This window comes from Procambarus clarkii, chromosome 23, assembly GCF_040958095.1.
Source record: "Procambarus clarkii isolate CNS0578487 chromosome 23, FALCON_Pclarkii_2.0, whole genome shotgun sequence".
NCBI lineage: Eukaryota > Metazoa > Arthropoda > Malacostraca > Decapoda > Cambaridae > Procambarus > Procambarus clarkii.
Genome location: NC_091172.1, coordinates 10966206 through 10982619, shown reverse-complemented (window position 1 = coordinate 10982619; position 16414 = coordinate 10966206). Strand labels below are relative to the sequence as shown.

Below are 16414 nucleotides of genomic sequence, written 5' to 3'. Positions count from 1 at the left end.
TAACGTAGATATATGACCGAACCTAACCAACCCTACCTAACCTAACCTAACCTATCTTTATAGATTAGGTTAGGTTAGGTAGCCGAAAAAGTTAGATTAGGTTAGGTTAAGTAGGTTAGGTAGTCGAAAAACCATTAATTCATGAAAACTTGGCTTATTAGGCAAATCGGGCCTTGCATAGTAGGCAGAGAAGTGCGTTCTGGCTACTAGGTACGACATATATATATATATATATATATATATATATATATATATATATATATATATATATATATATATATATATATATATATGTACTAGTAGTACCAGGCCACCCGTTGCTGCCACAGTAACCTTCCCTGTCCCCCAGTCCTCCCCACCATTCCCCTCTCACCCGTCTCTTCTTCTCAACCATTCCCCACTCCACCATCCCCTCTTCCTTCCCACCATGCCCAACTCCCCTGTCCCTTTGTCCTCCCCACCATTCTCCCATCCCATCGTACCCACCATCCCAAACTTCCCCGTCCCCTCGTCTTTCCCCACCATTACCCCCTCCCTTGTCCCCCACGTCCTCCGCCCCATCTCTCACTTCCGTCCCCTCGTCCTCCCCACCATTCCCCACTCCCTCGTCTGATGCCTTCCCAAATGGTCTGATGTTCCCATCAGAAAATTGGGAACATCAAGTGATCTGATGTTCCCATCACTGAAATATACGAAAAAAACAGTTAAGAAATGAAATGAAAATATGAAAAAATAAATAAACTATAATCACGAAATGACCGGTATGGTAAACAACACAACTCGATTCCAATGCAATTCACACAAAACAATTAAATCAAAATGTAAATAAATCAAAATCTATGAAAATTAAATTTATTAATGCAATCGGAAACATTGAAATAGAATTCGTGGCATATTTAGTATAGCGTGCATGTTGCTATTATGTGCAACAGATGGCGCTGTTTTTCAAAAACGCATGTTTTTACCTGTCGCAGGGGTGGCATCTATATAGTAGGTATAATAAAAGCCTGCTCGGATGCAAACCTAGTAGCCAGAACGCCCTTCTCGGCCTACTGTGCAAGGCCCGATTTGCCTAATAAGCCAAGTTTTCCTGAATTTATATATTTTCTAAAAAAAATCTTATGAAATGATAAAGCTATCTATTTTACTATGTATGAGTTCATTTTTTTTTTAAATTGAGTCAAAACTTACGTAGATATATGACCGAACCAAACCTACCCTACCTAACCTAACCTAACCTACCCTACCTAACGTAAACTAACATAACTATGTCAATAATTTATGTTTTTAATATAATATAATAATAATAATTCAAATAAACCAATTGGAAACAATATGTTGTATATATATATATATATATATATATATATATATATATATATATATATATATATATATATATATATATTATATATATATATATATACATACATACATACATATGCAATCATACGCCATGTATACCGACACCAATATGCATGCATGTATTCATAAGACACAAGAATGGTAATATGATGTTCTGTCAACAGTTTTAACCTTTATTGCCTGTATATTCTATGATATGTCTCCAATATAGCCCATGCGGATTATTATACTACTCTAATGTAGCCTATACAGCTTATTATACCTCTCCCATGTAACCTATAATATTGTTATACTTCTCCCATGTAGCCTATACAGATTGTTATACTTCTCCCATGTAGCCTATACAGATTGTTATACTTCTCCCATGTAGCCTATACAGATTGTTATACCTCTCCCATGTAGCCTATACAGATTGTTATACTTCTCCCATGTAGCCTATACAGATTGTTATACCTCTCCCATGTAGCCTATACAGATTGTTATACTTCTCCCATGTAGCCTATACAGATTGTTATACTTCTCCCATGTAGCCTATACAGATTGTTATACCTCTCCCATGTAGCCTATACAGATTGTTATACTTCTCCCATGTAGCCTATACAGATTGTTATACTTCTCCCATGTAGCCTATACAGATTGTTATACTTCTCCCATGTAGCCTATACAGATTGTTATACTTCTCCCATGTAGCCTATACAGATTGTTATACTTCTCCCATGTAGCCTATACAGATTGTTATACTTCTCCCATGTAGCCTATACAGATTGTTATACTTCTCCCATGTAGCCTATACAGATTGTTATACTTCTCCCATGTAGCCTATACAGATTGTTATACCTCTCCCATGTAGCCTATATAGACTACAACACCTCGCATGTAGCCTATATAGACTACAACACCTCGCATGTAGCCTATACAGACTACTATACCGCCCATGTAGCCTCTGTGGGGAAATGTAGCTCTAGAATAATATTAATAATACCTCTAATAAATTCGAAGGACCATTCTTTTAGAAGAAAAACTTGAGAACCATTGCCAATGGATCTCTTTGATTGAATACAAATAAAATTTAATGAATCAAAATGAATGAACTGGAGATTAATAGGAAATATAGAGCCGTCTCCCTACATAAACTTGGGGGGGGGGGAAATTATATAATAAGTATATTTGCATGTGTAGAAATTATTAAATCATTCAATAAGAGTCATTAGAATAATGAATTAGTCTAACTACTAATGAAAGACATAAATAGCTTAGCTGTTTGAGGTGATAGTAGCATGCGTCGAGCAGGCTACTCTAGGAACACGTGATCGAGCCGGCAGATTATAGTCCTTCTTGCCCTTAAAATTCAGGCTGAAAGGTGAATCGCATGTAATTTCTATCAAGACATATATGATTCCACACATATTCATAAATTTTGTGTGGATGTGCAATAATAATGACACTAACGGGTATATTTTGCTGTACGCACGTCCTAACGACAAAGCGTCCTATGTAAGATATAAATTTGAGGCCACAAATATATATATAAGAAAAATATTGCCTTGCCGGACGTAGTGTCCGTAAGATGATGAAGCTGTCACGCCTTCTTGACGTCCGTAGACGCACGGATGATATATATACGGGGCGATGAGATGACAGACACCAGGACACTCCCGGTAATATGGCGTCTCTCTGCCAAGTCTCTCTCTCGGCTGGCTCGCGCATGCGCACTTGCTCACATTATTGGAGCTCTGTAAGTTATTATAATTTGTCCAACTTTCCGAGATGATGGAGACAAGGTTTATCATAAATAATATGATCTTAATTTGTCTTACATGACAACAAATAACCTCTCGCTATGCGAATGATTTAAATGAAACGACGTTTATATGGGCGAGAATGTTAAGAGTAGAAATTCAGTTTTACATATATTCTTTGGAACAGCTATTCATAACTGCATAAAATATTTTCATCAAATATTGGTTAATCAGTTGTAAATCTTTTATCAGCCAATAATTCTTATTAAAGAATGCTGAAGTAAAGTGAATTTAATTCCATTCACGTATATGTAATTCCCACTAGTCGCATGGGCTGAGGCTTCACCCTGTCATAATTTCTAGGGAAAATGAGACGTTAATTAAATTTTAATTAATTTAATTAAATGAACTCAATATTACTAAACTATTGGTTAGTAGAGATAGCAGATTATAGTACATAGTACAAGAATAGTTTCTTAAAGTACTGAGAATTAGTAACTAATTGTTGGAAATGTCGAGGAGCCTCTCCCATGGGATGTTTCCTCATATTCTCCAACTTAATTACCTCCAATGATATATCGGAACTATATTTACCAATCATTGTATGAGTGTTTTGTTACTGGATAGGTTTAATTAATCATTGCATGTGTTTATTAATCACTGTACTTCTTTATCTAATTATTGGGATTAATAATCATTGTTTAGGTTTAATTAATCATTGCATAGTTTTAATAACAATTGTTCCAGTGTAATCATTGTTTGGGTTTATGATCATTGAGTAGGTATATTTAATCACTGTGATTAATAATTACTAATTGTGTTTAATCATGATTAATTATATAGGTTTAATTAATCATATCTTGGGTTATATATTCAATTTATAGGTTTTATTAATCATTGCTTAGGCTTATCTTGAGGTTATCTTGAGATGATTTCGGGGCTTTTAGTGTCCCCGCGGCCCGGTCCTCGACCAGGCCTCCACCCCCAGGAAGCAGCCCGTGACAGCTGACTAACTCCCAGGTACCTATTTACTGCTAGGTAACAGGGGCATTCAGGGTGAAAGAAACTTTGCCCATTTGTTTCTGCCTCGTCCGGGAATCGAACCCGCGCCACAGAATTACGAGTCCTGCGCGCTATCCACCAGGCTACGAGGCTCCCCGTAGTAATTATCATTGAAGGAGTTTAATACTCATTGTTTGGGTTCGATTACCATGGCACTGGTGTAATACTTATGGCTTTGGTTTAATATCCATTGCATGGGTTTGGATAAACATTGATTTGGCTCAAGGATTTTTTATATGTTTAATTAATAATTTCATGGGTTTAATAACTATTTCAAGAGTTATTAATGTTGTGATTATTACCCAGGATTAATAATTAGAGCACAGACTTAAAAATGCAGTTAATTTCTTAATCATTACATAAAACGCTGGCTTTTGAGTGATTTGAATGATGGGAAGTGATGAAGTGGGGATAGGGGGTAGGAGGCAGGGAGGAGGGTTAGGAGGGAATTGGTAAATGGTGGGGGGACTGGGACGGGGGGGGGAGGGTGGTTACCAGGGTAACGGTCAATTGTATTAATTAAAGCTAGGCAAAAAAGGGTGGTTATTAATTAACGTCAATTGGTGTGGTGTGTTTTACATCTTTACTTAATACTGTTTGATTCTGTATAAAGGTGATTGCCCTTTTGTGACCTTTACCAAGCAATGGCGCGTGTAGTATTGACCCCAGTGGCACAAGTATGGTGTGACCCCCAGTGGCACAAGTATGGTGTGACCCCCAGTGGCACCTGTATGGTGTGACCCCCAGTGGCACTAGTATGGTGTGACCCCCAGTGGCACTAGTATGGTGTGACCCCCAGTGGCACTAGTATGGTGTGACCCCCAGTGGCACAAGTATGGTGTGACCCCCAGTGGCACTAGTATGGTGTGACCCCCAGTGGCACTAGTATGGTGTGACCCCCAGTGGCACTAGTATGGTGTGACCCCCAGTGGCACTAGTATAGTGTGACCCCCAGTGGCACTAGTATGGTGTGACCCCTAGTGGCACTAGTATAGTGTGAACCCCAGTGGCACTAGTATGGTGTGACCCCTAGTGGCACTAGTATGGTGTGACCCCCCAGTGGCACAAGTATGGTGTGACCCCCAGTGGCACTAGTATAGTGTGACCCCCAGTGGCACTAGTATGGTGTGACCCCTAGTGGCACTAGTATGGTGTGACCCCCAGTGGCACTAGTATGGTGTGACCCCCAGTGGCACTAGTATGGTGTGACCCCCAGTGGCACTAGTATAGTGTGACCCCCAGTGGCACTAGTATGGTGTGACCCCCAGTGGCACTAGTATAGTGTGACCCCCAGTGGCACTAGTATGGTGTGACCCCCAGTGGCACTAGTATGGTGTGACCCCCAGTGGCACTAGTATAGTGTGACCCCCAGTGGCACTAGTATGGTGTGACCCCCAGTGGCACTAGTATAGTGTGACCCCCAGTGGCACTAGTATGGTGTGACCCCTAGTGGCACTAGTATAGTGTGACCCCCAGTGGCACTAGTATGGTGTGACCCCTAGTGGCACTAGTATGGTGTGACCCCCCAGTGGCACAAGTATGGTGTGACCCCCAGTGGCACTAGTATAGTGTGACCCCCAGTGGCACTAGTATGGTGTGACCCCTAGTGGCACTAGTATGGTGTGACCCCCAGTGGCACTAGTATGGTGTGACCCCCAGTGGCACTAGTATGGTGTGACCCCCAGTGGCACTAGTATAGTGTGACCCCCAGTGGCACTAGTATGGTGTGACCCCTAGTGGCACTAGTATGGTGTGACCCCCAGTGGCACAAGTATGGTGTGACCCCCAGTGGCACTAGTATGGTGTGACCCCCAGTGGCACTAGTATGGTGTGACCCCCAGTGGCACTAGTATGGTGTGACCCCCAGTGGCACTAGTATGGTGTGACCCTCAGTGGCACTAGTATGGTGTGACCCCCAGTGGCACTAGTATGGTGTGACCCCCAGTGGCACTAGTATAGTGTGACCCCCAGTGGCACTAGTATGGTGTGACCCCCAGTGGCACTAGTATGGTGTGACCCCCAGTGGCACTAGTATGGTGTGACCCCTAGTGGCACTAGTATGGTGTGACCCCCAGTGGCACTAGTATGGTGTGACCCCCAGTGGCACTAGTATGGTGTGACCCCCAGTGGCACTAGTATGGTGTGACCCCCAGTGGCACTAGTATGGTGTGACCCCCAGTGGCACCTGTATGGTGTGACCCCCAGTGGCACTAGTATGGTGTGACCCCCAGTGGCACTAGTATGGTGTGACCCCCAGTGGCACTAGTATGGTGTGACCCCCAGTGGCACTAGTATAGTGTGACCCCCAGTGGCACTAGTATGGTGTGACCCCCAGTGGCACTAGTATGGTGTGACCCCCAGTGGCACTAGTATGGTGTGACCCCTAGTGGCACTAGTATGGTGTGACCCCCAGTGGCACTAGTATGGTGTGACCCCCAGTGGCACTAGTATGGTGTGACCCCAGTGGCACTAGTATGGTGTGACCCCCAGTGGCACTAGTATGGTGTGACCCCCAGTGGCACCTGTATGGTGTGACCCCCAGTGGCACTAGTATGGTGTGACCCCCAGTGGCACTAGTATGGTGTGACCCCCAGTGGCACTAGTATGGTGTGACCCCCAGTGGCACTAGTATGGTGTGACCCCCAGTGGCACTAGTATGGTGTGACCCCCAGTGGCACTAGTATAGTGTGACCCCAGTGGCACTAGTATAATATGTGACCCCCAGTGGCACTACTATAGTGTGACCCACCAGTGGCACTACTATAGTGTGACCCCCCAGTGGCACTAGTATAGTGTGACCCCCAGTGTCACTAGTATAGTGTGACCCCCAGTGGCACTAGTATAATGTGACCCCCAGTGGCACTAGTATAGTGTGACCCCCAGTGGCACTAATATAGTGTGACTCCCAGTGGCACTAGTATAATGTGACCCCCAGTGGCACTAGTATAGTGTGACCCCCAGTGGCACTAGTATAGTGTGACCCCCCAGTGGCACTAGTATAGTGTGACCCCAGTGGCACTAGTATAGTGTGACCCCCAGTGGCACTAGTATAGTGTGACCCCCAGTGGCACTATTATGGTATGACCCCAGTGGCACTAGTATAGTGTGACTCTCAGTGGCACTAGTATAGTGTGACCCCCAGTGGCACTAGTATACTGTGAACACCAGTGGCACCTGTATGGTGTGACCCCCAGTGGCACTAGTATAGTGTGACCCCCCAGTGGCACTAGTATAGTGTGACCCCCAGTGGCACTAGTATAGTGTGACCCCCAGTGGCACTAGTATAGTGTGACCCCCCAGTGGCACTAGTATAGTGTGACCCCCAGTGGCACTAGTATAGTGTGACCCCCATTGGCACTAGTATAGTGTGACCCCCAGTGGCACTAGTATAGTGTGACCCCCAGTGGCACTAGTATAGTGTGACCCCCAGTGGCACTAGTATAGTGTGACACCCAGTGGCACTAGTATAGTGTGACCCCGAGTGGCACTAGTATAGTGTGACCCCAGTGGCACTAGTATGTGACCCCCAGTGGCACTAGTATAGTGTGACCCCCCAGTGGCACTAGTATAGTGTGACCCCCAGTGGCACTAGTATAGTGTGACCCCCAGTGGCACCAGTATAGTGTGACCCCCAGTGGCACTAGTATAGTGTGACCCCCCAGTGGCACTAGTATAGTGTGACCCCCAGTGGCACTAGTATAGTGTGACCCCCAGTGGCACTAGTATAGTGTGACCCCACAGTGGCACTAGTATAGTGTGACCCCCAGTGGCACTAGTATAGTGTGACCCCCAGTGGCACCAGTATAGTGTGACCCCCAGTGGCACTAGTAGTGTGACCCCCAGTGGCACTAGTATAGTGTGACCCCCAGTGGCACTAGTATAGTGTGACCCCCAGTGGCACTAGTATAGTGTGACCCCCAGTGGCACTAGTATACTGTGACCCCAGTGGCACTAGTATAGTGTGACCCCCAGTGGCACTAGTATAGTGTGACCCCCAGTGGCACTAGTATAGTGTGACCCTCAGTGGCACTAGTATAGTGTGACCCCCAGTGGCACTAGTATAGTGTGACCCTCAGTGGCACTAGTATAGTGTGACCCCCAGTGGCACTAGTATAGTGTGACCCCCAGTGGCACTAGTATACTGTGACCCCAGTGGCACTAGTATAGTGTGACCCCCCAGTGGCACTAGTATAGTGTGACCCCCAGTGGCACTAGTATAGTGTGACCCCCAGTGGCACTAGTATAGTGTGACCCCCAGTGGCACTAGTATAGTGTGACCCTCAGTGGCACTAGTATAGTGTGACCCCCAGTGGCACTAGTATAGTGTGACCCCCAGTGGCACTAGTATAGTGTGACCCCCAGTGGCACTAGTATAGTGTGACCCTCAGTGGCACTAGTATAGTGTGACCCCTAGTGGCACTAGTATAGTGTGACCCCCAGTGGCACTAGTATAGTGTGACCCTCAGTGGCACTAGTATAGTGTGACCCTCAGTGGCACTAGTATAGTGTGACCCTCAGTGACACTAGTATAGTCTGACCCCCAGTGGCACTAGTATACTGTGACCCCAGTGGCACTAGTATAGTGTGACCCCCAGTGGCACTAGTATAGTGTGACCCCCAGTGGCACTAGTATAGTGTGACCCCCAGTGGCACTAGTATAGTGTGACCCCCAGTGGCACTAGTATAGTGTGACCCCCAGTGGCACTAGTATAGTGTGACCCCCAGTGGCACTAGTATAGTGTGACCCCACAGTGGCACTAGTATAGTGTGACCCCCAGTGGCACTAGTATAGTGTGACCCCCAGTGGCACCAGTATAGTGTGACCCCCAGTGGCACTAGTAGTGTGACCCCCAGTGGCACTAGTATAGTGTGACCCCCAGTGGCACTAGTATAGTGTGACCCCCAGTGGCACTAGTATACTGTGACCCCAGTGGCACTAGTATACTGTGACCCCAGTGGCACTAGTATAGTGTGACCCCCAGTGGCACTAGTATAGTGTGACCCCCAGTGGCACTAGTATAGTGTGACCCTCAGTGGCACTAGTATAGTGTGACCCCCAGTGGCACTAGTATAGTGTGACCCTCAGTGGCACTAGTATAGTGTGACCCCCAGTGGCACTAGTATACTGTGACCCCAGTGGCACTAGTATACTGTGACCCCAGTGGCACTAGTATAGTGTGACCCCCAGTGGCACTAGTATAGTGTGACCCCCAGTGGCACTAGTATAGTGTGACCCTCAGTGGCACTAGTATAGTGTGACCCCCAGTGGCACTAGTATAGTGTGACCCTCAGTGGCACTAGTATAGTGTGACCCTCAGTGGCACTAGTATAGTGTGACCCCCAGTGGCACTAGTATAGTGTGACCCCCAGTGGCACTAGTATAGTGTGACCCCCAGTGGCACTAGTATAGTGTGACCCCTAGTGGCACTAGTATAGTGTGACCCCCAGTGGCACTAGTATAGTGTGACCCCCAGTGGCACTAGTATAGTGTGACCCTCAGTGGCACTAGTATAGTGTGACCCCCAGTGGCACTAGTATAGTGTGACCCCCAGTGGCACTAGTATAGTGTGACCCCCAGTGGCACTAGTATAGTGTGACCCCCAGTGGCACTAGTATAGTGTGACCCCCAGTGGCACTAGTATAGTGTGACCCTCAGTGGCACTAGTATAGTGTGACCCCCAGTGGCACTAGTATAGTGTGACCCCCAGTGGCACTAGTATAGTGTGACCCCCAGTGGCACTAGTATAGTGTGACCCCCAGTGGCACTAGTATAGTGTGACCCTCAGTGGCACTAGTATAGTGTGACCCCCAGTGGCACTAGTATAGTGTGACCCCCAGTGGCACTAGTATAGTGTGACCCCCAGTGGCACTAGTATAGTGTGACCCCCAGTGGCACTAGTAGTGTGACCCCCAGTGGCACTAGTATAGTGTGACCCTCAGTGGCACTAGTATAGTGTGACCCCGAGTGGCACTAGTATAGTGTGACCCCGAGTGGCACTAGTATAGTGTGACCCTCAGTGGCACTAGTATAGTGTGACCCTCAGTGGCACTAGTATAGTGTGACCCCGAGTGGCACTAGTATAGTGTGACCCCCAGTGGCACTAGTATAGTGTGACCCCCAGTGGCACTAGTATAGTGTGACCCCCAGTGGCACTAGTATAGTGTGACCCCCAGTGGCACTAATATAGTGTGACCCCCCAGTGGCACTAGTATAGTGTGACCCCCAGTGGCACTAGTATAGTGTGACCCTCAGTGGCACTAGTGTAGTGTGACCCCGAGTGGCACTAGTATAGTGTGACCCTCAGTGGCACTAGTATAGTGTGACCCTCAGTGGCACTAGTATAGTGTGACCCCCCAGTGGCACTAGTATAGTGTGACCCCCAGTGGCACTAGTATAGTGTGACCCTCAGTGGCACTAGTATAGTGTGACCCTCAGTGGCACTAGTATAGTGTGACCCCCAGTGGCACTAGTATAGTGTGACCCTCAGTGGCACTAGTATAGTGTGACCCCCCAGTGGCACTAGTATAGTGTGACCCCCAGTGGCACTAGTATAGTGTGACCCCCAGTGGCACTAGTATAGTGTGACCCTCAGTGGCACTAGTATAGTGTGACCCTCAGTGGCACTAGTATAGTGTGACCCTCCAGTGGCACTAGTATAGTGTGACCCCCAGTGGCACTAGTATAGTGTGACCCCTTATGGACGAGTCTTCATCAAATATATTACTATGTTGTATTTATTCTGAAGCATTTATTTATGTTTGGTGATATCTTTATTACTGTTTTCATTGTAATGTCTTTATTAGCTCTGTATATTCCATGTAATAATGTCTACTGTTTTTCCTCTTTTTTAACTGCCTATTGTATGTCCTCCCCCCCCCCCCCCCCCCTCCAAACAATGTTTGCTGTATTTCTCATTTATTCCTTTTTTTTATTTCTCCCTTTATGTCTTCTCAGTTTGCTTTTTTTTGGTATCTTTACTATTTCTCATTTTCTATTTTTTTTCTGTATAATGATGTATTGTGTCGTTACTCTATGGTGAGGTATTATGTCATTACTGTATATTGTATTGGGGAATTCTTGTATATTGCGAGTTGTATTCTATACTGATGTTATGAACAATCAATGAATATTGTGTCATTTCCTGCTGCATGCAGAAATTAGTATTGTTCTAAGTTAATAAGTTGCTCTCCTTCCCTTTGTGATGCTAGATTCACCCAGTCTATTGAGAAGTGGTTAAAATCTCCCATTATACAGGTTTAAACTTCAGGTGTTTATTTGACACATGATGCCGGACTTCCTCTCACGTTGTAACAACTGCTGAGCAACACATGCAAGCAGAAATAGGTGAGTGCAAGCACAAATAGGTGTGTGCAAGCACAAATAGGTGAGTACACACACATATGATAGAGCCCAGTAGGCTCAGGAATCTGTACACCAGTTGATTGACAGTTGAGAGGCGGGACCAAAGAGCCAGAGCTCAACCCCCGCAAGCACAAATAGGTGAGTACAAATAGGTGAGTACATTCCTAATATTGCATTGCATCGTTTAAATTACGATATCCGGTGTGGTTTAATGCCTCGACGATAGTTAAACAGTGTTGACTGCAATAATATATTATACAATCATCCCCACACAGTAAAGTACCCTATGTAATAATGACCTCTGTACAGCAGGGACAGTTTGGTCAAACAATGCGATCAGAGCATTGCTGACCTCTGAGCTCTTGGTTATCTAGCAAGCAGTTGTCACAGATGACTTCCTTATCTCTTTGGTAAGTTGGGGAAAGTTGGGACAAGTGGCGGCAAGTTGGGGAAAGTTGGGGAAAAGTGTTGCAAGTTGAAACCAAGTGGGTGCTTTTGGTAGGTGTCTGTGGGTGATGCTGTGTTGGTCAGGCTGGCGAGGCCTGCTGTGAGATGCTTACTTCTGGAGAATGTTATAAGATTTCTGAAGCTGGAATATAGCATTTTGTGTGCGTGTGTGTGTGTGTGTGTGTGTGTGTGTGTGTGTGTGTGTGTGTGTGTGTGTGTGTTTGGAGTATACATGGAGTGGGTTCTGAGAGTTCTTCTACTCTCCAAGCCCGGCTTGAGGCCATGGTTGTGTTTTCATACCTTGATAAAAGAAATAAGAAGCTGACGCTTGGAGGGCCCCGAAGTCCTACATATCCATTACAACCCAGTTGGTCGGGCTCTTCTAGCAGGAACTTGTCTTATTGGACAAGTTCTTGGAGACGCCTTCTTTCGTTCCAACAATATTCTTATATTTGTTAGTAGGAGCTTGAAGAGCCGTGAACCAGTGATGTTCACATAGCATTCTCTGATAGTATCTATAGCACCTCGGCACCTCGCTCTGCATGAGCTGAGTGTTTGGAGTGATTTAGGGCCAGGATAGCCCCAGAATCTATTGATATAGAATGCTGAGTGTAGAATGAAACTTTATACAACATCGTGGTATGATTTGTTGATATTGGTTCTACTGCGAATTGCCTCCTCATCCATATTGTGTCTTTGCAATATATTATCTTTTTAATTCATAGATAAATATCACTCACTTTATGCCTAAAATGTAGGTTTGGAGTTTTTTATTGGTTTTCAACCAGCACTGAAATGCATTGTATTAGTTGTTCCTAATTAAGTTTCTGATTTTGTTAACAACAATGTGTACTTGTTGTGCTGTTACTGTGACTCTTTTATGTAATTGTACCTGGATGGAGTTCTGGGAGTTTTTCTACTCCTTAAGCCCTGCCAGAGGCCAGACTTGACTTGTGAGAGCTTGATCCAACAGGCTGTTGCTTGGAGGGGCCCGAAGGCCCACATATCCACAACAGTCCAGCACTTCTTGAAGAAAACTATCTAGTTATATCTTGAAGATGTTCACGGTTGTTCGGGCAATATTTTTTACACTCGCTGGGAGGATATTAAACAACTATGGAGCTCTGATGGTTATACAGTGTTCTCTGCTCAGTGTTCTCACCCCGGCTCCTTGCTGGATCTATTCTGCATTTTCTTCCATATCGTTCACTTCAGTACGTTCTTATTTTACTGTGTTAATTTGGGACCTGGCCCTCCAGGCCCACGTGAAGGCCCTCCAGTATTATCCATGTTTATATTATTTGAAATATATCTCGTCTCCTTTCTAGGAAGTACATTTGGATACGGTCCGAATAATTAAGTTTTTTTTATCATGTCTATGTATGTCGTATATGCAATCTCTCCTGCTCTGAAGGGGGAAGTAAGTATCGAACACTGCTCAAGACGGGACAGTAAAAGCGATTTGAATAGTACAACCATTGTGATGGGATTCCTGGATATGAAGGTTCTCGTAATCCATCCTATCATTTTTCTGGCTGACTTGAAAATAAGGAATATTTGCTTAGTTATGCTCCCTAAACTTTAGGTCATCACACATCATTATTCCCAGATCTGTTACATGTTGTATTCTTACTATGGTCAGATGTTATTGCGTTTTATACCCTGTATTTTGTTTATAGTTTTCATTTTTACCGTACTTGAGTAACGGAAATTTATCACTGTTAAACATCATGTTGTTTTTTTGCTGCCCATTCGAAAACTATTTTAATATCTGCTTGTAGTTTTTCAATGTCTTCAGCAGAGATAATTTTCATGCTGATTTGTGTGTCATCTGCAAAGGATGATACGAAGCTGTGACTTGTATTTTTGTCTATATCTGATATGAGAATAAGGAAAAATAGTGGTGCAAGGACTGTACCCTAAGGTATAGAGCTTTTAACTGCGCTTGGATTAGATTTTATTTGGTTGACTGTTACTCTTTGTGTTCTGTTCGACAGAAAATTTAATATCCGCCGTCCTAATTTACCTGTTATTCCCATTGACCTCATTTAGTGTGCAATCACGCTATGATCATATTTATCGAATGCTATTGCGAAGTCCATGCATACCACATCTGCATTTTGTTTTTCTTCTAATGCCTCAGTGATTTTGTCGTTGTGGTCAAGTAGTTGTAAGAGGCACGATCTTCCTGCTCTAAATCCATGTTGGCCTGGGTTGTGAAGGTCATTGGTCTCCATGAAACTGATGACCTGACTACTTATCACTCTCTCAAATACTTTTATTATGTGGGACGTTATTGCAACTCGTCTATATTTCTTAGCCAATGTTTTGTTCCCTCCCTTGTGTTGAGGGGCTATATGCTGATTTAAGCTCATCTGGTATCTCCCCCGTGTCCAAGCTCTACCTGTACACTATACTGAGTACCTGTGCTACTAGTACTTTGCATTTCTTTATAAATATTGAATTCCATGAGTCTAGACCCGGGGCTGAGTGCATGGGCATGCTGCCAATTCCTCTTTCAAATTTTGCAACGCTCGTCTTGATATCTGCTATATGTTCAGGGAGTGGATATCACGCATAAAGAAGTTGTCTGGATCTTCCACTTTTTTCCTGCTAATTGGGGTGCTAAACATGTCCTTATTCTGCTTTTTGGGGATTTCACTAACTTCTTTATCATCCTCTGTGTATTAACCTTCACTTGTACGAATAAGTACAATACTGACAGTTGTTTTTGCTTTCGATTTCGCAAATGTAAAGAAATATTTTGAGTTTTTCTTTACCTCTTGTAATGCTTTCTGTTCTATTTGCCTTTTTTCAATCTGATATGAATGCTTCAGGCTCTGCTTGACTTCTTCAATCTCCCTGCTTAAATTATTCCTTCTTTGTAGGAAAAGTAGTGTCTGCTTAAGCTTTCCGTTGTTTTTCCTTCTTTTGTAGTGTACTTAATTAATGCACTGTACTTTTTATGTAAACTTTCCCAATTATAAATATACTTTCAATTATGAACACAATTTTTGACTGTGCATATTTATATATGCACAGTTGGGACGTGAGCTTTCAGTGTCTTCCAAGTATGCATTATGCGATGACTTTCTGATCTCCTTTCAAGAAAGTACATGTATGAGTAGCTTGAGACGGCCCCAATAGTTTAGATGCATTGTCGTGTCTATGTGTGCCGTAAATATTCTCAAAATTCCACTGTATTTGAGCAAGCTCTCCTCCTTTGAAAGATGAAGTTTCGGTGATAGCTCCAAATATTGCATTTACCTCAGTGAGAAGAACACTGCAATTACGAAAGGAACTTTGGTTTTCACCTTTTTTATTAAGTTTTTTATGTTAGCAAAGATTATAAGGAAGTTACTCAATTTAAAGGATTTTTGACTCCAAGGTTTTTCAGGGAGGTTCATTATTGGTTCAGTTCACAGCCAGGTGTGTGTACTTTTTAACTTGTTCTGACCTGTACTGGTTACCTTGAGGTGCTTCCGGGGCTTAGTGTCCCCGCGGCCCGGTCGTCGACCAGGCCTCCTGGTTGCTGTTGTTGCTGCCTCCTGGTTGTTGGAGTTCTGTTGCATGTTGTAGTTGCAGCCTGTGTTGTGTGGGGTGTTGTGGTGGTTGTGACTCTGGTGCGTATTTAGTTTGTTCTCTCAGTTCCAAAACCATACATTTCCTCTTGTTCCACCTTTTATATCTTTATTTTTTTTTTTGGTGTGTCTAAAAGTCTTTTTCTTATTTGCACAGTCATTATCATGTTTTCCATTCCTTCTGTATCTGTCTGTATTCCGTACGTTGATTTCTCTGCAATATATGTTATAGAATATATATTCATCAAGTGAGGTTAATCAAAGTTAATCAAAAAGAACAGATTCCTTCGGTGCGTAAATTTAAATTTTTTTTCTGAAATGATAGTAACTGCATTCTATTCCATTTCTATTTCCAGCATGTCTATAATTGCGTATTCCCCCCTATCATTGAATTTACATATGTTTGCCTTTCCAGAGGGGTCTCTCTCTCGGCCATTTTCTGCTGTTATTTTCTTTATCTGGTTGAGTCACTTCTAAGCCATCGCTTCTTTGGTCTTTTGTATCTTCTTTGTTACGTCTTTTCCTTCTGTATGCCTGTTTATCTTCCCTTATTTGTGACGACTTTTATATCTGCTCTTTCATTTTCGACACCTTAGAACTTCGCTCTAATACTGACTTTATTCCCAAGCTATATAAGTATGTTGTAAGTTCTTCGTAAAAGTAAGTTTACGACTAAAAGATTCTGATCAATTCTGATTCTGATTCAAGAAACCAACCTGATTCCTTAGTGGGCTTCTCTTATTTCTGTGTCTTCAGAGTATTGAATTTAGGTGAAGAAAGCAGGAAGCCGAACACAAGGTACCATCTGGGAGGTGAAATGCTTCAAGAGTCAAATAGAGAGAAAGAATTGGGGGTTG

At 43.8% G+C, this 16414-nt stretch overlaps 1 protein-coding gene across 5 annotated transcripts in view; it reads left to right on the top strand.

The window, feature by feature from the left end:
* LOC123753826 (cell adhesion molecule Dscam1) overlaps positions 1-16414 on the top strand; it is a 1066948-nt gene that overhangs the window by 813765 nt on the left and 236769 nt on the right. The window lies entirely within an intron of this gene.